The 21,765-nt window shown below is 42.2% G+C and overlaps 1 protein-coding gene across 2 annotated transcripts in view; it reads left to right on the top strand.

Annotated features, from left to right (window-relative positions):
* The window catches only part of FAM13A (family with sequence similarity 13 member A), a 501,662-nt gene that overhangs the window by 310,449 nt on the left and 169,448 nt on the right, over positions 1-21,765 (top strand). The gene's annotated exons all lie outside the window — the stretch shown is intronic.

Genomic DNA, 21,765 nt, shown 5'->3' with positions numbered 1-21,765 from the left:
AAGAAGATGAGCGACGTCAGCAGCAGCGAGTAAGGCACGTTGCTGGCATGGTCTGGGTTACAGAGCAGTGAGGCCCGCGAGAAGTAGACGTGGATCACAGTGCCGCCGGGGATGGCGATGGGAAAGAGCAGGGTGGGGGGCAGCAGCCAGGTCACGGCGATCAGGAGCTGCACCTGCCACCGGCTCATCAGGCGCCCGCAGCGCAGCGGGAAGAACACTCGGAGGGAGGGAGGGGATGACCCTGGAACTTGGAGGGAGGGAGGGGGGCCCCTGGCACACACTCTCATTCTCTCACACACACACACACACTCTCTCTCACACAGACACACTCACACCCAGTCTCACTCTCTCTGTCACACACTCACACATTCACTCTCTCTCTTCCTCACAGAGTCACTCTCACGCACACTCTCTCAAACATACACACTCCGAGGAAAACATTGCTAGCGCCCGTTTCATTTTTGTCAGAAACGGGCCTTTTTTACTAGTTTCAAGATAAGACGCACCTTTCAGAGCAAAAGAGGGCCATGTTTGCCGTTTGCATTATTTCAATTATGCACTGATACATAACCCCTATAGCCTAAAAGCTCAAAAGACAAATTAGGCCACGCCCATACCTACATATATAACCTAATTCAGGCATTGTTTCTTTTTATTGACATGTATACCACACAATTTAGATGGTGATTATCTCCCATTGTGACTTGGCCCACTTTTGTTCTTGGGGGCTCAGTTCATGATACCAGTTATACACTGTGCAAAATAAATCCAGCTGCTCTAATACATTTGTGTTGTCTTGTACTGTGTCCCTTTCAAGGCAGGCCCAAACATTAGGCAAGAGACTAGGCAGTCGCCTAGGGCAGCAGCTTTTTGGGGCAGCAAAAAGCAGCTCTAGTAAAAGCAAAACACTAGATCCTGAAAGCCACAACCTCAAAGGCCTTTAATTAAAAAAAAAAGTGTTGGAAAGGGAGGCTGCAGGCTTGAGGACTGAAAGTTAATTGGGAGGAGTGGTTGGGTATAAGGCTTAAGTTAAGCGGTATATCAAAATAAACAACCCTTGCATTGGCTCAGTTTTTTCTCTTGATTCCTGCTGCAAGCTGTTTTGGGAAATCGCTGGCCCTGGTATGGTGTGCGTTTGAGGAAATGGGAATAGGTATTTTTTTTACACTTAAGGAAGGAGTGCGCATAGCACATAAAAAATGAAATGTGCTGGGGTCCTCGGGAGCGAGTGCTACGTGCAGCGCGTGACGTCATCCTTTGCTTGCTTGGGACAGTAAGTACTGCAGTAGGCTGCAGCCAGCGTGTGTGCATGTTTACAGGAAGTGCAGAAAAGGGCGGCACATTATCCATTTCACGGAAGAGCCAGAGGAGAAGAAACAAAAAAGGCCAGTAACGGTATGGGGTGCTAGTTCCCGCGCTGCAAAACTACTGTGGTACTGGAACTCTAGTGCCTTGCTTTTTTTCTCGATTTGGATTGTTGCCATTTGTGAGAGCTGCGTGGGTGCTTCTACGAGGAGCGCTCTGGCATCTGTAATTCTGATTGGTCGCTGCATGGAAGGGCGGGGTCAGAACGTTCTGCAGCAGGGGAATAATAGCGAGCTGCAGAAGCGCAGGTAAGCGAGTATAGCTGGAGCAGATCCTGTGGTTCTTCTGTGTCCCTAGAAAGAGATCGGCACTTGAAGGAGCACATCACATTGCTATCAGCCACTATGACTTTCCTGACGAGAATGGCTTGCGAAATCATGCCTCTACATAGGTAGGGCAACTCTGCTGAGTCTTTTTTTCCCTTCTGCTTAGTATTTTCTCAACTATTTCAGCATTGTCTGAACGTTTTTCGTCTGCAAGATTAGATTAATTATTTAATTTGATAGTTCGCTTAATACTGTTAGGATCAAAGTGTAGTATAGTCATCTGGGTGGCTCCTGTACGTGCATGAGATGTGTACATTACCATTTAAAAAACGAGTACAGTAGTGAAACCTTTTTTAAATAGAAACTTGTCTTGTATATTTGTGTATACGGCATTTTACAGACTTCAACTGGTTTTTGTACTGAAATGAAACCATAAATGTTGGAAATAGTAGTGAGTGAAAGAGTTCTGTTATAAATTGGAAACTTCATTTTTGCAACTTAAATCATAAGTAGCTGGCAGTATGGCTGCATTGGGGAACGAAGAGGAGGCAAAGGCATTGACAGAGCAAGCTGTCCATTGCACAGTCCAGATGATCAGTCTCTTTTTTTTTTTGTTTTTTGTGAAATTTAGTATTCCTCTCTCCCCCATTGGGAAATTTATATCATGGTGTGCTGGTTTTCTCCCAGCATTCCAAAGATAGTCTATTTATTTATTCTTACGTCCCACAATTATCCCAAAACAGGTTTCGGTTCAATGTGGCTTACAATTAACAAATATTATAGTGTTGTATTACAGTTAAAGGTATTATGGAACATTAGGAACCTTATTAGCACATGTTATTAACCATAAATTTTCTTGAAAAGATATGTTTTTTAATTCTTTTCTGAACTGTAGGTAGTTTGCGATGCTTCTTGTGGTCTTGGGTATTGAGTTCCACCGTTTGGAACCAAGGTAACTGAATCCAGCCGTATAGATGGATTTGTAGATTGTGTTTTTGCAGTTGGGTAAGTGAAGTAGTAGGTAGCCTCTTGTTCCTGGACTTGCATTGCTTGGTGATAGATCAGTCAGGTCAAGCATGTATTCCGGAGACATCCCAAACACTATTTTGAATATTAAAGTGCTAGTTTTGAAAAATAGTCTAGCCTTAATTGGTAACCAGTGTAGCATTACAAGCAGGGGGTTTGCTCTTTCGTATTTCAGTTGATTTTTTTTTTTTTAATCAGTCTCGCTGCCCTGTTTTGAATGGTCTGCAGTGTTTTTAGCAAGTTTTCTTTGCAACCTACATATGTTGCTTTGCAGTAGTCTAGTTGGGGTAATATCAAAGCTTGTACTGTGAGAAAGAATGATTTTCTAGGAAAATAGTCTCTAATTCTCAGTTTCCATAGGATTTTGAAACATTTTGCTGTGACTTCTGCAACCTGAATTTCAAAGGACAGATGTTTTGTCAAGAATAATTCCTAATATTTTTAGTTGTGGTTCAATTGGGTATGTTTTTGGTCGATTGTGAAGTTTTAGTAAGAAGTGGGATTGTGTGAGCTGGATAGAACCAGGAATTTGGTTTTATCTCTATTTAGTTTTGGTTTTAAAGTGGTGGCCCAGTTTTCCATGAGGTTGAGACCTTGTTTAACCTTGTCCGATATCTCTTTGATACTGTCCTTAAAAGGAACATAAATGGTGACATCAGCATATATGAATGGATTGAATCCCATGTTTTCCAGTTTCTTGCCAAGTGGGGCCATCATAACATTAAATAATATGGGTGATATTGGGGACCTTTGTGGCACTCCACATTCAGGGTTCCAAGGGACCGAAAACTGGTTGCACATCCTTACTAGTGAAGAGAGAGGCTGTACAGGAATCTTGCAAGACTGATGTGTGTCAGTTTCTGTGCAGGTTGTATTAACTTGATGATCGGAGAATCTCTTGGTGAATAGAGATATGGGAAATTTTATTTCTTAGGTATTGGTATTGTACTTGCCTTTCCAGTATCATAAGGCAGCATCCTGTCCTTTTTACAACTTTTTGGCATATGGTCCAGTTGGCATATTTAGAAAAAAAATTAGTTGATATATTTAGATATGCATGTAAATGAGGTGAATGTGTTCACAAAAGAGTAATAAAAGAATAAAGCCAGCATTTAATTGGAAAATGGGGTAAACATATAAGAGGCCTCTAAATATGATAGCATGCATCCAATTTGCTCCCTGCATACATGTTTATTTACCAAGAACAAGTCTGCTTTTTACCAGTAACAGAGCATTGTTATGTTAAGAGCTTTGAAGGGCAGGACTGTTGGCTTTATACTAATTAATGTGCATGAATTTGAGATCTAAACCATCCTACTTGGGCACAGGTTGTAAACATGCTGGATTGGTGTGTATGTCACTAATTCAGGCTCAAATAGAAGTCCTGATCTATTCAATTCTGCTGCCACAGCATTGGTTGGTCTTTGCTGAATCAAGGGAGATCAGGAGCAGGAATGCCCCTCCCTTTCTTCACATAGCCTTAAACCTCCCCTGCTGGTCTTTCCCTTTACTCCTACACTTTTATTTCACCCCAGTCCCCACAACATGCTCATCTAGGACAGTAATCGGGGCAAAAGAGTGGCAATGAGGCTCCAAAGCTCAAACGTTAACGCGGGCGCCGTACCAGTGCCCACATTGACTTGCACAGAATGTTCAGAGGCCTGGTGTGCAGGAACAAACGTGCAAGCAGACCAACAACGCAAGTAGTATGCTCATGTTAATGAGGTCATTTTGTATTCCTCCCCAATGCTCAGAAAAGAGTGCCCAAAACAAAACTGCCTTACTGCAGGTGATTGCAGGGACTTACTGAGTGTGAATGTGAGTCTCCCCCCAGCTGAATGAGTCTTGGTATATAAGAGAGAGGGAGTGAGACTAAGAAAAATGGTCCAGGGGTTAGAGGGGGGGGGGGGGGAGAATGAACTATGGAGGTATTATAGCTCAAGAAAGGGTATATGAAAGAGAGAGTATAGGGCTGTGAGGGGAAGCAGGACTAGAATTCTCTAACCCTTTCCCCCAAATCCTCATATCACCATACATTCCTCTCCTCTTTCTCAACAGCCCCCCCCCCCCCGTCCATCCTTCCTGTTCTCCTTGTTCATTGCTCCCTCTTCTTCCTTTCCCATGAGATCCTTTTTCTTCTCAGTACCTGACCCCCCCCCCCCCCCCCACCACCACCATTCGTGAAACTCTCAAAGGAACAAAATCAATTATACAGGCTCACAAGAATGGATGGGGAACTACTTTTCTTTCTTTTTAACCCAATACAACTACTTTCTGTGTCATCCAGCTCAATCTGATCCAGTGGGTAATGAGCCTTTATTTATTTATTGCATTTGTATCCCGCATTTTCCCACATATTTGCAGGCTCAATGTGGCTATCTTGGTATCACCATGACTGAATAGACATATACAATTAGTAATTACATAAACTGAGATTGGGTGGCAGAGCCGGTGGTGGGAGGCGGGGTTGGTGGTTGGGAGGCGGGGATAGTGCTGGGCAGACTTATACGGTCTGTGCCCTGAAAATGACAGATACAAATCAAGGTAAGGTATATCTTGTTGGGCAGACTGGATGGACCGTGCAGGTCTTTTTCTGCCGTTATCTACTATGTTATAAGAAACATGGGAAAAAATAGTGGATAAAGTAACATATATAGAGAAAACATTAATGTAATAACAACTCCACCGAGATTTCCCTGTGTTAATAAACCTTTCCACTGTTCTAGACAGGTCATTGCAGCAGTGGTCCTGAGTTAAGGAGCCGCGCTCCAAAACTCCTTGAACCATGTAGCATGGGCTCTAAATAATCTGTACATACTACATAGGCATTTTTTCTTCAGCAGAAGTTTCCACCAGACGAGAGAGGTTCTCCCACTGGTTCTTTCCAGCTTGTCCTCCCATCGTCCCTGAAATCACCAGCAATGGTGCCTAGACACACAAGTTTCCAACTTGTGTACATAACTAGGATTTAGTCCATTCAAGACTTTAAACATGAATATGGCTGACTTAACGCTTCTCCTGAACCTCTATGGACAACCAGTGGAGACACATGATCCTTCACCTCAACCCAATCCAGCTAAGAGTTTTCAGGGGTCTTTTACAAAGGTGTGCTAGCTTTTTTAGCGCGTTCTGTGCAGACACCCATAATATTCCTATGGACATCTACACAGTGCATGCTAAAAATGCTAGTGCACCTTTGTAAAAGGTGCTGTTCAGTGACCCAGGTTCAAAGCTCACTGCAGACTATCCTGACAGGAATTTCTGCAAGAGTAATAGTATCACATCTAACACCACCATGTGCTGCTCTGTTCCACACAGAGTATTTGTAAGCTGAAACTCCAGGACTTTGGAATAATAGTGAAAACATTTTTCCGTGCAGGAAAAAGCTATATTTCATAATATATAATGCTTCTAATTAAATTGTTCTGTTTTCCTGTAGCACCCGATTACAAGGCATTATCTGATCTAGTTTGCTGGTAATAAACAAGTGATGCCTTCTAGAACCGTTTTAAACTGGCATAATTATATATGTCTCCTGATTTTTAGGTTTTAAGTGATAAATGCCAGTAAAACATTCTTGATGCATAAAAATTACAGTTAGGTGTTTATACAAACATTGGAAAAACACCACTTCCCCTAATATTCTCTCACCCCTCCCATGGCTTGGCCTGTGTTGTCCACTCAGCTTTTGTACATATTTGCTGCATCAACGTGTTGTGTCCTAAGTGACACAAACATACTTTATTTGATTCAGCCAGAAAAGGTAGCCAGCGATAGTACCTGTGGAGCAAAAACATCAGTAAACACAATTCTTTTGTACCCTCAGAGAACCCCTAATTAGTTGGAAAATAAACAGGTAAAATTGCAGTTATATATATATATATATATATATATATATATACTGTAATTGGGATTTCCTTTTTAGTTGTTTATAACATGAATTCTCCTATAAAAATTCAGTTAGGTTTATTGCTACAGGTCAAATTCCAGAAGATTAGGACCAGAGTAGCCTAGGTTGAATTGGATTTACCTATGTCGGTCATGTTGTTTTGGTTCAGCACTGTGTAATACAGCAGAGTGGCTTCTAACACAGACCCTACACTGCATCATGTCAGGTGCAGTGTATAAACTCCAGAGAGAAACAGAGCACCGGTGTGCAGCTCTCTCCTTCTGTAGCCTGCCACAATTTGAGTCTTTTGCTTCTGCAGAAATAGCTCACTTATTTTTGAAAAAAGATCACTGTTCCTTTCATTATGTAACATTTGCAGTGTTTTGATTCAGTTGAATTAGCAAATGTTGAGGAAGGAATGCATTATAACAACAGTCAGTGATTTCGAAACCTGTAATTGCAGCCACAATAAAGCATTCAATTTCTGACAGCATATATAATTAACAAAATGTCCATATGTAGGTTGTGACTGTGTACATGGATATCAAGATCCACAAATAACATGAATATATGTGTATGTATAGCTAAGTACAGATACTGTGATAAGTTCAGGATATCTGCCTTCTGGTGAGGAGCTACAGGGATGCCTCTTAGCCCAATAAATAATGCTCTTGCTTCTGGATCTTGGAAAGGGACTTTAATTTGCAAACGTTATGGTATCCTTCCATTATGTAGCTTCCCACTATTCCAGAACCTGTGGGATAGTTGTCCATCAACCAGCAGGTAGAGATAGAAAATATTGAGGGACTGGACTGGGTACCAAGAGAGAGACACTTTTCTGCATCTGATTCTGAGTGATTTGCTCTTGGTCCATTTGGTCCCCAGTTCAGCTTTGTGGTGGCTTCAGTCTGCAGAGTCATATCTGGAGGTCTTCAGATCCCTGTCTCTGGTGGCCCGCAAATTTACTTCTTCCCTCCCTTCACCTTTCTTCTGTTTCCTGTGGAGCTTCCAGCACAACAACCAAACTAAAGTTTGACTCAGAACTGCTTGGAGGGCTGCAAGTTCTAGTTGTTGCAGAGGAGGTATCCTGACTTACTGCTTGGGACTGCTTTATGCTGTGTTTATGCCAGTCAGAGTGAATGGCGTCTCCCGCGGAGGAAGTTAAGCGATTCCTGCTGTGGGGAGTTGCAGTGCATGCAAGCTGGGAGTCCCATGGGACGTGGGGGAAAAGGTCAGCGGCAGCACGTCTTCGGATTTGGTGCATCATCCGAATATATCGGGGAATGTGGGGTTTCTGGCAGGGGCATTATGCAGTTTGATGCAGGAGAGCACAGGAGTGTTGCCATTTTGTCAGAGCTGGCTGGCAATGAGGAACAGCCTCTATCTGATCACATGCAGAGCATAGCTGCATTGGGATCTTTGTTTTCTCCAGAGTTTATATTATTCTTTCTACACCAGGCCTATTTACTGAAGCAGGAGCAGTCAAGAGCAGCTGCAAGGTGCTTCAGTTTCTCGCCTTGCTGCCCCTTCAGCTCCTAAGAGATCTGGTTTAAACTCATCTGTCCACACTTGGAGGTCTGTCTCTGCTTCACTCTCCTTATCTGATATGGCCTCAGTCTATTCAGAGGAGCCATTGTTTGAAGGCGTCGTTAGAGGAGGGAGATAATCTGAATGTACTAAGGTTGTTCATAAAGAGGAGCTTGGTACACTTATTTCTGAGACATTAGCGGTGCTTTCCATTGAGGAGCCATCTGCTTTGGTGTCAGGAGTCCATCTTCATCTATCATGAAGGGGCTTAGAGGTCCTTCTAGGCCTTCCCAATGCATTCAGACATTCAAGACCTGATTACAGCAGAATGGGTCTCACTGGACTTGAGGCTGAGAAGAGCTATGGCTCACCTCTACCTGTTGGTTCCAGAGGAGAAAAAGAAATTGCATCTTCCCAGGGTGGACTCCCTGGTTACAGCAGTGACTAAGAAGCCTACTGTGCTGTTGGAAGGGGGCATTGCCCTAAATGACCTCCAGGATAGAAAGCTAGAGGGCTCGCTGAAACAAGCCTTTGAAGTGGCCTCTATGTGGTGTTCGAGTGACAGTGTGCAGCTTGTTCGTGGCTAGAGCATGCCTGAAGTGGCGGCAGCAGTCTGCAACATAAGATAGGTGCCATAACGCCCAACTAGACGTAGGGTCCACCTACTTGGCAGATGCCATTTATGACATTTTACAGCCTGCAGTATGTCTTTGGCTGTCACAGCACATCAGCAACTCTGGTTGAAGCTAGTGTAGATCCCATTACAGTAGTCAATTTGGGATTGAATTAGTGACTGGACAAGGATATGAAATGCAGTAGCAGAGAAGGAGCTTCTACGTCTTCTTAGTTTCCATAGTGTTCTGAACACCTTTGTATGACTGCTGTTACTTGTTCTTCTCAGCCGCTGGTCTCAGGTGTCACAGAAGTACGACCTTCATCTTTCTTGGATGCTGGTTGCCAGACGGAGTAAACAGTGGTGGTTGTTGTCCAGGAGTTTGACTGTCAGAGCTCCCTTTCCGATAATACAATGGGAGGTGGTGACAACGGATGCTAGCAAGTTGGGTTGGGGAACTCATTACATGTTCCATCTGGCACACAGGGCACCTGGATGGAAGAAGAGTCTCAGTGGTCGATATCCCTTTGGAGCTCAGGGCAGTGTGGAATGCTTTGCGTGACTTTGCTCCCTTTCTGACAGGGGCCCCGGTCTGCGTTTTCTCCAACGATGCAATGGCGGTGGTTTATATCAACATGAAAGGCGGGACCTGCGGCCACCCAGTGATAGTAAAGGAATCCTCCCTCATGTCTTGGGCAGAAAAAAATCTTCTCTGCTTATCAGCAGCTCACATTGCTGGTCCTTAAATGTGAAGGTGAACATTTTCAGCAGGTACTCCTTGGACACAGGAGAATGGGAACCCACCATTCATGGTTTTCAGCTGATAGTGGACCAATGGGGTTCTCTACTACTACTAATCATTTGTATAGCGCTACTTCTGGATATGATGGCAACGAAATGGAATGCCAAAGTGCCAAGTTCTTCAGCTATTGGAAAGAACTAGGCTTGATGGGAATTGATGCCCTACTGCAGCCCTGACCAGAGACACATCTAATGTATGTCTTCTCTCTTTGGCCTATAGTAAGCTACTTGTTGAAAAGAATCGCATTGCATCGGGGTCGAATAATCCTCTTAGCCCCGGATTGGCTGCAAACACTGTGGTATGTGGACCTGATTTTCCTGCTGGACGGGGATCCATAGGTACATGGCCTACTGAAGCAAGATCCAGTGCTCATGGAGGATTCGTGCCCCTTTGGTCTTACGGCTTCGCCATTGAAAGGGCTTGGTTGAGGTGAAAAGGTTATTCTGATCCGGTCATTGCTACCTTACTTCAAGCTCGGAATCACTCTATATTCATTTGAGGATGTGGAGCACGTTCAGGGGCTGGTGTTCTGAGTGTGGACATCCTCCCTTTTCTGCTCAGATTGCACACATTCTAGTGTTTTTCCAGGCAGGTCTTCGGAAAGGGTTGGCGTTGGGTTCTCTAAAAGTTCAGATTACGGCTTTGGCCTGTTTCAGGGGCTGACTACAAGAGATGACTTTTGCGGTTCTCCTGATATCTTTCAACTTCCTTTTGTATGTCATTTCCAGAGTGGAACCTTAATTTAGTTTTTTTGGCTCTTCAGAAGTCTCCTTTTGAGCCACTCTGGAAGGCGTTCTTGAAAGATCTTATGCTAAAAGCAGCGTTCTTTGTGGCGGTTGCATCAGCACATAAGGTTTTGGAGCTTCAGGCTCTCTTATCAGAATCCCTTTCTCTGCTTTTTGGAGCTGGGGGTCTCCCTGAGCACAGTTACTTCCTTTTTTCCGAACATGGTATCAGTATTTCATCTCAACCAATCTGTATATCTTCCTTTCTTTCGCAGAGAGAACGAAGAGGCTCAGTATTCTTTCTTGAAGCTTCTCGATGTGTGTAGAGTCCTCATTAGATATCTGGAAGTCACAGGGTTTCACAAATCGGACAGACTGTGCATTTTGGTAAGCAGAGGCTTGTCTTCATGTCTTCCAAGCCCACAATTGCTACATTGTTGAAGGAGACTATCGCATCAGCTTATTTGTGTACAGCAACATCCTGGGGCAGAGACTACCTTACTGTCTGTGGTGGATATTTCCAAGGCAGCAACATGATTGACACTGCATATCTCTTGCCAGGCACTACAAGGTGGTTGTAACAGCGCACTCGGAAGTTAGTTTTGGGACTTCAGTTCTCAGGGCAACGGTGCCAGGATCGCACCCACTGTAAGGATTGCTTTTAAACATTTCACAGGTTCTGGAATAGTGGGAAGCTACATAATAGAAGGAGAATTTAGGTCTTACCTGATAGTTTTCTTTCCATTAATTCTTCCTGCTATTCCAGGGGTCTGTCTGAGTTTCTGGAATGTTTAGTCAGTGCGAAGTAATGGGTCAAATAACCCTGTAGTGCCTTGCATTGTGCTTCCTACATTTCTCTTGTTCTCTACAAGTTGTTCAGAGATGGGAGAGGTCATCTGGTTAAGGTTAGTTTAGCGAGTTGTTTAAGGATGTTGTTTTTATTCTGAGTTTCTCCTTACTGCTTTTCTATGTAAACACTGAGGATCTGGACTGAATGTCAAGAGAGATGTGTGTCTGCTCAGTTTTTAGTTCTCTATTTACACCTGCTGGATGATGGACACAACTATCCCACAAGTTCTCCGTATGCCTTGTAGCGCTATAGAAATGATAAGTAGTAGTAGTAGTAGATGAGTCCTAATTTCTCCTTCACAAATTTACGTACCTTACAAATACAGAAAACAAAAGCCCAATTATGTGGCTGACTGCTCACAGAGATGGTGCGCATACCATTCCATTGTACTGCAAGCTAATTTTGTTAGGCCCCCTCTGCCCATCAAGCCAATTACCTTCCCACTTCAGGAGCTTCCATGGCTTGTTTTCCAGTTCTTATTCTCCAAAGTTTCCCCAAGGCTGTGCTCAGTGACTGCTGCTCTTTCCTGACCCTCCCTTTTCTGTGTGCCGCCATTTTTTATTTTCCTTCTTCCTGCTCTGTTTTTGGCTGTGAGGTATTGGGTGTGGAGCACAGTTTCTCCTTCCTGGGATGTTCTCTAGACCCCTTGCTTTTGTATCTTACAGGCTGTCTTGGAGCAATGAACTCTCTATCTACTTTCTCATTCCTCTCCTTTCCTATGGCGCACATAAGCTCCATCACAGATAGGTCACACATGTATAGTTGCGTGCAAATGTTAGGCACTTCTGGTCAGATTGTATGAATCCTTAGCAAACCGAAACTGACAGCACTTCTACATGGTAAAAAGTTAAACATGTCATTTTCTGCAAATTTTAGTGGATAATTACTTTCTATTTGCTTTTTGTTTTTGTTACATTTGTACCCCACGCTTTCCCACTCATGGCAGGCTCAATGCAGCTTACATGGGGCAATGGAGGGTTAAGTGACTTGCCCAGAGTCACAAGGAGCTGCCTGTGCCTGAAATGGGAATTGAACTCAGTTCCTCAGTTCCCCAGGACCAAAGTCCACCACCCTAACCTCTAGGCCACTCCTCCAGTATGAACACAGTGAGTACAGCAGATGCAATACTTTGAATGCCCTTTCAAGCTGTGCTTTCTAGTTGAAATAAGCTTCCATACGCTTCCTGTAGCCAGCTAAGAGGTTTTCTGTTATTGCTTTTGGAAACTTTTTCCCCTCTTCCTCAAGGCTGGAAGAGCATATTATAGTCCTCCATAAATACCATGTGACCCACATCCATTGAGGAAAACCGTCAGCAAAATATATATTTTTTTAAAGTATGACTAATATTTTCAGACCCTTAACTTTTTACCGTTGAAAGAAGAACTAGGGGCCCTGTTTGCTAAGTTGCACTAGCATTTTTAGCGCATACTAAAAATTAGCACACACTAACCATGTAGATGCCCATAGGAATATTATGGGCATCTAATTGGTTAGTGCACGCTAAAAACGCTAGCATGCGGCAGCCAATTACTTGGTACTCTTTCACGTTTCTTTGTAACACTTAGTTCCACTGGACTAACTTCTTAGTATGTTCACTTTATGGTCATTTTAGTGATTTTCAAATACAGGGAAGGGAAAAATCCTGTGTTTTGCTTGCCTAATAGTGGCAGCAGCTCAAAGCACCTCAAACGTAAGTATTTTCCTCTGTAGACATCTCAGTACTGAGGGTTGAGAAAAGCAAGGCGCAGTGCCCCAACGGGTGCACGGAGCCGCCATTAACATGGCGCCGTGCCCCGACGGGGATGCGCACTAGCCCAAGCGGGGTGCGAGCGGGGCGAGGCGGGCTCGTTCCCGCCCCTCAGAGGCACCCCGCTGAGAAGGGTGGGGAAAGAGGAAGGGGTTTAAAACCCCTGGACTGAGCCCGGACGTCCTCTTCTGGCGTCCGGGCATCAGCGTGCTCCCAGCCCCCCCTCCCAGTTTAATATTGAAATGTACATGTATATGTTTGTCGCAGCTTTGGCGGGGTACCCAAGCCTGATGGTGTAAGCTAGGCAGCTGGGATAGCTGCACTTGCAGTTGAGCGCCCTTGCTGTACGGCGGGGAGCTCTGTATACGACTGGTCAGTCTTGCTGTGACGGCGGACTGGGTTTGGCTGTTAAGCCGGAAGGTTGATTGGCTTGGGTATGCCCGGGTTTATGATGTTTATAATTTAAATAAAGCTGCGGCCAAGTTGTGCCATGTTAAGAAAATGCCATGTGTCTGTTATTCTTTGAATATCTTGTCTATTATTCTTTGAATATCTCGAATATCAGCAGGTCCGAGGGGTCTCGGCTGCCTATGTTAATGTTCATGCTGCTTCCATAGCACCCCCCGGTGTAGGATGACTGAAGCCAAAGCTTTCCACTGAGCCACTGGGCCAGCAACAGTGAAACATGGTCAAAATCCCAGAGAAACCTTTGGATTAGCCCTTTGGTGCTTTACGCTGTTGACAGACCAGGGTCATGGACAGCTAAAATAAAGCAGCTTTAAACCAGGTGTAAAGGATATGTAGAGGATGTACCTTCTGTACCAGACGGTAACTCACCTTGAACTACTATTTAAAAGGTGTGTGTGAAATACAAATCTAAATAAATGTTCACCACTGCATAAAGTTGTCTTTTAAGGCCATTAGGATCATCCTGCAGCTGACACTTCCTATCTCCACCCCAGGCAGATTTCCTGGCTCCATTGAGTAGATGCTATGAAGAAGAAATTAATCCATCACAGACAAAATACCAAGATGAAGGCAGGACAGATTGAGCTGCCACTTCTTACAGTTAGGCTGAACAGAAACTTGGAAGGCAGGGCAAGGATGCAACACAGTACCATGAACCTTTCAGGGATTTACTGTTTGTTTACTTATTTATTTAGATTTTGCTCACACCTTTTTCAGTAGTAGCTCAAGGTGAGTTACATTCAGGTACTACACTGGGTATTTCTCTGTCCCAGGAGGGCTCACAATCTAAGTTTGTACCCGAGGCAATGGAGGGTTAAGTGACTTGCCCAAGATCACAAGGAGCAGCAGTGGGATTTGAACCGGCCACCTCTGGATTGCAAGACCTGTGCTCTAACCACTAGGCCACTCCTCCAGCTTTGAGGTTCAAATGCATACCTGCTCCGAAACAAAACACGGTTGGTATCTTTGGGTATTCATGTGTACGGTCATAACCCCTGGGCCCTCAGTTTCTGTTAAACTGCAGCACAAAATTCAGAGCCTTTTGCTAGTCTATTTCATGCTGTTCTAGGGCTCAAAGCAGGAACAGATTAGTGGACAGGGGGAGGGGTGACAACAGGATATGCAGGTTGTTTGCCAGCACTGCTTAATGCATTTGCCATCTGTCTATAACTTTCAGGAACACTTTTCTGTACTTTAAAATTTATCTTCAGCAGCTCCTCTGTGCACTGAAGAGTTCAGTATGGTTTAAATTTTAGAAATTCTAAATTAGAATACTTAATTTCTTGCTTCTTGAAAAAGGTCAATTTTAAGCGAGTTGGTACCAAACATTCAGAAGTTCCATGGAAATGAAAGACTTGGCCAAGATGCCTTGTCGGGTCTGTTCTTGTTCCTAGAGCCAGCGGGGGATAGGGGAGCTTCAGAGGTAGTTGTCGCAGCCTGGTGAGGAGGTCCCAGCCTAGGCACAGCCTAGGCATACATCCATCAGGCTGAGGCATGTGTGCTTGATTCCAAAAGGAGCTATTCACAGGCTGTAGAAGGAGAGAGAGGGTATAAAATTCCTGGACAGAGGCAAGATTTCTATTTCTTCTATTCCACAGTCTTCCCCATTGTTTTGTGCTTCACTGAAGTTTTCCTTGGCTTTAAGGTGTGGATAGAGAGAAGAGAGAAAAATCAGATAAAAATAGCTTTTGTAATTGTTTCATTCTTTTGCTACCAGTGGTGTTTTGCTTGTGATGCCCCCTCCCCCCCAATTGGTTTTTTGTTAATGGTTAATTTTATTTTATTTTTTTTCAAGTTGCAGTAATTTGTGCTTTCTGTCTTAACTTTAGGCAGGGCAAACAGTTTATGTGAAAGTAATTACAACCTTGATTTGGTATCTGAATTAGTTGTCTGTCTGCAGTGGGAAATATTTATATTGAAGTTAAAATAAAACTCTTCCTGACCTTTTGGTAGCCCTGCTTCTAGTTTCAGACTCTAGCAGAAGTTTTTGCACTTCACCTTTAGGAGATGGACATGAGCACAGAAGCCTGGAGGTTACAGAAAACTAACCCCCTAATTCTGTAACCTTAGCACCTAAATGTCAGTGTCAATTGTGCACTAAGATTATAGAATAGTAGCACTTAAGCACTTGGATTATACATTCACCCATGTTAAGTGTAGGCATTCTATAGTATGTGTGCAACTCACATAGAGATGAATTCAGTAAAGGTCGCCCAAAGTTAGGTGCCGGGATAATGCACACTAAGCGCAAATTCTACAGAGGCGGTTCTACATGGAACTGTCTACATACAATACTAGCTTAGCATGCCATTTGGCACCTAATTGTGAGCATTTAAGCCACCCACAGGCTGGTGTAAATGCTTGCTCCCAGCTACTGTCAGACGCAGAAATGCAAGTATTCTATAACTATGTTCCTGAATCCTGGGAATGTTCCGACCTGCCCGTGCCCTTCCCCTGGCCTTGGAGTTGTGGGCTAGATTTAGGCATGCAGGTTATAGAATAGGGGCATAGGGCAGATCTGTGCATAACTGCTGATTGCTAATTAGCACTTAATGCCAATAATTTTCATCTATTGCGTCGATTAGTTTACGCATGAATCTATGATCCATGCCCAACTTTGGTCAACACATAATCTGGAGGATATTGTATAAAAGCAAGGGAGCGTGCCCGGGGGTGGTGATGGGTGTATCAAACATGGACGTGCATAGGTTATAGAATACTTGCATTTGCACACTAAAGTGTTACAGTTAGGCATGCACATTTATGCCTGCTGTTACATCTAAATGTTAATATGTAAATACCAACTTTCACTAGTATTCTATAATGGAATCTCTGCCCAGATTCCATTACAGAATTCACACTGGGCTCTCTGCATTTTGGCACACTTACAGAATTGACCTTTAAGAGAAATGAGTTTAAACAAAGGCAACATGGAAGGTTGCAAAACAAAATTGGGAAATGTTTATAGGACTAACGGGGAAAAAAAATGTAAAAACTCAGTAAAGTCTCACCTCTTTTATTGGGCCTAAAATGACCTCTGCTGTTAAGTGTCTATAGCAGAACTGATGTCTGGGTGTTTTTGGCATGGAACCAAGGGTCATGTTATGACACAGGCTCAGAGAGCCTCTAGGTACAAATTACCTGTTGAGCAAGTTGAGATCGTGTTTAAAAGCATAGTTCTTGCACAGGAAATAAATCCAAGTATTTGAACTGTGCAACATATCAGACTTCTTAACTTCCAGCTGTGCAAGGTGATAATGTAATATCGTACATTACATTACAATCTATTCTTGTGTTCCGCTAATATCCAATGGACTCAAAGCGGATCAGAATCGAGAACTAGGTAAACCACCTAGGACCATACACAAAATTTTAAAAACTTCTGCAAATAAAAACTAGGTTACATCAGTTTAGAAGTGACATAGTCACAAAAAGAGTAGTTTTTATCATTTTTCTAACTCTTTTTACTCTCTTACCTATCTATATGTTCTATCTTTGCTTATACCCTTCACTGTCAATTAAAATGTTCTATTACGTATTGTGTTGACGTAAATAGTATACTATGCCATACTTTGTATTGTTATTTGAATATTTTTACTGCTGTAATTGCCTATTGCTCGTTTGATTTATTCTTACTGTACACCGCCTTGAGTGAATTGCTTCAAAAAAGTGGTAAATAAATCCTAATAAATAAATAGCATAAAATTATACTCTGTTCTTAAATTCTCTGATAATACATTCAAAGCTTGAACTGCCTGATAAAAAAGAGACTTAAAAAGTCTCTTTGATCTTATCCCTTTAGGATCTGGAAAATGTAGTTGGTTCAGAGATCATGAAGAATGTTTGTGGAAGACACATAAATAATCAAGTAAATGAATTATATAGGTAGGAGCTATTCCTTGTCAAATCTTGAAAGTCATGCAGTATAATTTAAACAATACTCTGGCTTCTGTAGGCAACCAATAAAGCTGAACATACAAAGGGGTTACTCTATCAGATTTCCTACTAGAGTAAATCAGTCTGAAGTATCACATACAATGTAAAATGAGTTTATCTTGTTGGGCAGACTGGATGGACCGTTCAGGTCTTCCTTTACCTGCCGTCATTTACTATTTTTTTATTTATTTTTTATTTTTGTTATATTTGTACCCCGCGCTTTCCCACTCATGGCAGGCTCAATGCGGCTTACATGGGGCAACGGAAGGTTAAGTGACTTGCCCAGAGTATGTATGTTACAACATTCTTCATTGTCTGCAGTGTGTTTTTAACAGGGCCTTTGCACATCCTGTATACATAATGTTGCAATAATCTAATTTATATAAAATCAAGGCCTTCACAATCAATCTAAAGTGTTCTGTGTTAAAAAAATTCTAATTCATCTGTTTTCTCGTTGTCCAGAAACGATTTCTTATTAGTTGTGATTCTAATGTTAGATTACGGTTTAAAATTACCCCTAGTATTTTCAAGGTGGATTCCAATTTATAACTAACCTTCTCAATAACAATGAAATCTTTCCACTTGATACCCCACATAATAGTGAGAGGTGTTGTTGAGTCTGTTGTTGTGCCTGAAAATGAGTAAACCTTTCATTTAGTTTTGATGCAGCAATACTGTTCGTACACATTACACATTCACAAACATTGGCATTCTAATTAAAACATATTTTTGGCCTTAGTTTGTCAAGGGCTTCCTCCCATTCTGTGCCTGTGGGAAGAGCCAGAGTGGTTTAATTTAAACACTTGTACTCTCTGTGCTCAGAACTAAGCAAACAGGTATTGGCATTAATTACATCACATAACCCTTAATTATAAAGTGAACAAGTATGTGGACCAGTGACCCTGACAGAGAGAGTCCTTAAGGAGTCTAATTTATGCCTGATCTGAACTGGCTGATGTGAGTTCCAAGGTGTTTAACTATCTGTTACAAGTTCCTGCCCCTCCCCAATTATACATGTAGCAATACAGAAGAGGAAGAAGAACAGTTTAAATTTGTCCAGTCACCCCAAATTTCTCTTCCTTTTCTTGAGCTGGGTCTCCGTGCTAGTGTGTTTTTTTTTTCTTTTCTCCAACAGAAAGCTTGCAGCAGGAATTGTTCACTTCAACTGTATATCTTTTATGCATTCTCATTTACATTCAAAAATTAATTACATGAAGTAAATCAGTTCAGTGCCAAACATTTCTTTTTAATTAATATAGTTTCAAAATAAACAAGGACCTATACAGGGAAAACAAAGTTTTGAATTTAATTTTTGGAAGTCAAATGAAAATATGGAAGAAACAAAGAGGGGTATTTTCAGTGATGTCTAAGTCCAATTTTGGATGTTTTGCTCAAAACGCCCAGAATCCGAATAGAAAATATGGCCCCTTGATGTTTTAATGCTCTCTTTGTTTATCTTTTTGGTCCATTAAAAAAAAGTAAGTCCAAATGAAGAACTCACAAAATCAAGCCATTTGGATGTAGGAGGAACCAGCATTCTTAGTAGACGTACCACACAGACATCCCAGCAGAGCAGTGGGGCACCCTATGTGGCACTGCAGTGGACGTCACTAAAGTTCTTCCAGGTACACATCTCACCATTCTCCTTTATATTGTATAGGGAGCCCTCCAAAACCCACCAGAAACCTTGAGTTTCTGCCAGGTACTTGTGACTTGGCTTGGCCACGGTTGGAAACAGAATACTGGGCTAGATGGACCATTGGTCTGTCCCAGTATGGCTACTCTTATGTTCTTATGTACTGTACACCACTACAATAGCCCTTATGGCTATATATGGGTACAGTAGGTTTTTGGTGGTGTTTTGGGACATCTCACGCTTTCCACCACAAGTGTAACAGTTAGGAGTGGATTATGGGCCTGGGTCCCCTTCTCCATACTGCACTGCACTGACCACAAGGCTACTTCAGGGACCTGTTTGCTGCTCTAATAGCCTCAGATGTTATAGCCAGTACAGTCATAGAGGCTGGTATGTACTGTTTCTTTCACATTTTTGGGGGGTGGGAGGGGGTCATTGACCACTGGGGGGGAGTAAGGGGGGTCATTCCTTTATTCCTCCAGTGGTCATTTAGGGCATTTTTTTGTGGCTTAGTTATTAAAACAGGTCTAGCTCAAAACGTAGTTTTAGTCCTGGACATTTTCATTTTGTTCCATTATGGCTGAAAAGTGTCTTAGGAATGCCCAGATCCTACCCTTAACATGCCCCCTTGAGATGTGGACACACTGCAGATGAACTGGATAGAAAAATGGTGAGAAAAACATCCAAATGCTTATGACATTTTTTTAGATGTTTTTCTCTTTTGAAAATGAGCCCCAAAGCCTGTGATGGTATAAGTAACACACTCTGTCCATTTAGAAATGCTTTTTCTGCCCTCACATGTGTCCTTTCCTTTAGTTGCAAGTAAATGGTACCTGTCCTATGAATATCATTGGCACAAAAAATAATAATTATATAAGTTGGTTGTCACCAGCCAAATCTTACACTCCCTTACATAAGAATAGAGAAATTATTGGCATTACGTACCCTAGTGGGAGAGTATTTCAAGCAAGACAGAATATGTAGGGATGCGTTGAATTGTTTCTTGAGAATTATTATAATTAGGATGGATATGATGAGATGTGTAGCAATGCATTAACAGGGAAACTCACGATTAGAGGCAGAGTCAACATACATGTTAGAAGTGGGTGGAGGCTGAACACACTGTACACCTAAAGAACTTTGCCCTCTGGCAAGAGAACAATGCCAGCTGGCCTTGCCTGCTTCTAGTTCATGGTCTGGTATAAATAGCCATGCAGTAGAAAAGTGTGTCCTGTAGTTTGAGATAAAGTGCTACTGTTTCTGTACACCTGCAAACAAATAACCAGGAAGACCAGGCAAGTGAAACAAACATGTTGGTGGAGAATTTCAAAAAGAACAAGGCTGCAAAATTAGTCTCTTCGCCACTGGAACCTAAGCAGCCTTTTATATCTGAATTAAAAGAGAATCTCGACTTTAATGGAATATGATTTGTTTTATTTAAAATTGTTTATTTGTTGCATTTATGGGCACTTTTACTAAGCTGTGGTAAAAAGTGTCCTTTTCCTGCACACTAAGGCCATTTTTATCACAGCAGGCCTTTTTTGTATTTTTGGTATTCATGGCCATGTATTAATGTTGCCATTAGCTGTGTTAGGTGCACACTAGCACCTAATATAGCTTAGTAAAAGGGCCCCTTAATGACATAATAATGAAGTCCAAGATTAAATTTTGTGAAAGTCTGGTTGGGAAGAATCTAGGGCTATATTCTTGCCCCTATCATTTGGAGGTCTGAATTACCTTGTGGTGGGGTGTGTCGTCATTTTTAAAATATCATTCTTGTGCTAGAAATTTTAAACTCGCTCTCTTCCTGCAACGAGTTCTTTCTGGTTGCATGAAGGGTGCTGCCTTTGAAAATATTTCTTTCTTTGGGTTCCGATTCTTCATGTGTTTTCTGTCACTCTATCTTTGTAGTAGCTGTTCCTTAGTGTATTAGTGGAAGCCTGTGAATGATGATTTCTGAACAGTGTGCTCATGTACATTTCTTTATCCTTGGTCTAAGTTCACACTGTGACAAACATGGTGTTAAAGTTGTAACTTTAGGACGTGAGGTAGGGGAGAAAGAGACCTAATTTGTTCTCTGCAATAAGAAATAGCTTCTATGCATTAAGGTCCTCGTTCAGTCTAAATCAACCCAAAAGGACACTGGCGAGAGTATGAGACAATTAGAGAATAAGAGTAGGTAAATAAAGATGCATTGGATGTAAATGAGACATTAACAGGCTTATGGAAACATGCTCTCTGCCATAAACTATTCTGGCATGCACGTGTTAAGACCTGAAATTTAACATCGACCTGATGCCATGTGTTAAACTTCTTAGTTCATATGCTATTTCAATGGCCCAGCAAATGGCATGCATTAGGATTTATCAAAGGAAACATAAGGACATAGAAAAATGATGGCAAAAAAAAATTGAGACATGACATTTGCAAAACTAAAAGATTAGTCTGCCCAGCACACTAACTGCTCAGTTCTGCAATTCATTTCTCTCTTTCAGAGATCCTTTGTGCTTGTCCCGTGTGTGTGTATTTATAAAATTTATAAAGGCAGCATCCAACAGGTGTAGCTTGACATAGACAATGTAGATTATTGTAACAGTATAACAAAATGACTAGTTGTCTCTATAATACCCTATTAGAATTGCGAAGTAAACTTGTAAATAGGCAAATTAAATTATAGTAGTAGTAATATGATACAGTGTCATTAAACAGCACAGTAGAACATTCATTTAATCCAGGCCTTGACAAGACTTTCATTGAATCTTACAACTAGCCCAAAAATTCAGTAGACACCAGCTGAGACCTCCTCCCCACTTCCTCAATGATGACCCCAGTGAAGTTTGAGTCGGGAAAGGGGTAATTATTATTGAGGTCTGCTGAAGCTTTCAGAAACTGATTAAATCTGCTTTTTCCATTCT

The sequence above is a fragment of the Microcaecilia unicolor genome, chromosome 2, assembly GCF_901765095.1.
Source record: "Microcaecilia unicolor chromosome 2, aMicUni1.1, whole genome shotgun sequence".
NCBI lineage: Eukaryota > Metazoa > Chordata > Amphibia > Gymnophiona > Siphonopidae > Microcaecilia > Microcaecilia unicolor.
This window is presented reverse-complemented; position numbering and strand designations above follow the sequence as displayed.